The sequence below is a fragment of the Condylura cristata genome, unplaced genomic scaffold (assembly GCF_000260355.1).
Source record: "Condylura cristata isolate star-nosed mole 26May11 unplaced genomic scaffold, ConCri1.0 scaffold00006, whole genome shotgun sequence".
NCBI lineage: Eukaryota > Metazoa > Chordata > Mammalia > Eulipotyphla > Talpidae > Condylura > Condylura cristata.
Window position 1 is genome coordinate 998,831 of NW_004567107.1, and position 933 is coordinate 999,763.

At 74.2% G+C, this 933-nt stretch overlaps 1 protein-coding gene and 1 long non-coding RNA gene across 2 annotated transcripts in view; both read right to left on the reverse strand.

Moving 5' to 3' along the window:
* The window catches only part of LOC101623468 (collagen alpha-1(XI) chain-like), a gene marked incomplete at its 5' end in the record, with an annotated part of 28,152 nt that overhangs the window by 25,963 nt on the left and 1,256 nt on the right, over positions 1-933 (reverse strand). The gene's annotated exons all lie outside the window — the stretch shown is intronic.
* Positions 205-933, reverse strand: part of LOC105853328 — a 1,177-nt gene continuing 448 nt past the window's right edge. The window contains exons 3-4 of the long non-coding RNA XR_001145175.1: positions 566-610; positions 205-259 (exon numbers count right to left, since the gene is read on the reverse strand). This is a non-coding gene — a long non-coding RNA (uncharacterized LOC105853328). The remainder of the gene's footprint in view (positions 260-565; positions 611-933) is intronic.

Sequence of the window (933 nt, forward strand, 5' to 3'; positions counted from 1 at the left end):
CGTTGGCCTCCGGCCGGGGCGCACGACCTCCAGGTATGGGAGGCCCCCAGCGGCTCTGCACCCCGCAGCCAGGACACGAGCGGGCACCGGCCGGGGCCCTGAGCAGGCCTGAACGGCTCCCCGCCTGGACGCTGGCCCGGGCCCTGCTCCCCACCCGCCTGATGGCTTCCTCTCCCGCCGGCAGATGGGAAGGCGCGTGACTTACCGGGGGGCCCTTCGGTCCAGGAAAGCCTGTGGGTCCTTGCGGGCCGTTGGGTCCCTGGGGCAGAGGGGGCAGGCTGAGAGGCTGGAGCCCCCCCCCACAGTGGGGCCAGCAGCTGCCCGGGGTGGGCCAAGGGTGGGCTCCGGCTGTGGCCAGCACAACCTCCCCCGCTCCCAGGGCTTCTCCCCATTTCTTCCAGCCTCCCAGGATGCAGAGCCAGCCCTGGCAGGGGCTCGCCAGTCTCGGCCCCCACGCTCCATGGCCAGGCCCGGCTGGCACCGCCACCGCCTTCAACGGGCAGCAGACGGCTACGCTGGGGGCTGGGCCCCCAGGTGGCATAAGCACAGCCCCCTCGGGTCTCACCCGCTCTCCAGGGGGGCCGGCGGGGCCATCGCCTCCGGAGTTGCCCTGTGGGGAGGCAGAGAAGGCTCGTGACTGCTGCTCTGGTGACGCTGCCAGTGAGAAGCCGGCCTGACGCCGGGACCTCGCCAGTGGCCGAGAGCTGGGCGCGCGGCTGGCCGTGGCTCCCAGGCCACTGTGCCCCCTGCGACCGGGCAGGCGGGGACCCAAAGGCCCATGAGGACAGAATGAGGGGCCTGAGCCGCCCACCTGCCCCCTCGGTGCGCGTCCCCCCCCGCCCCGGGGTTCATGCAGGGCCCAGCAGGGAGACCGACAGGCCGTGGTTCCCGGGGGCTGGGGCTCAGCCCTGCCCACCAGGTGGGCAGGCGGGC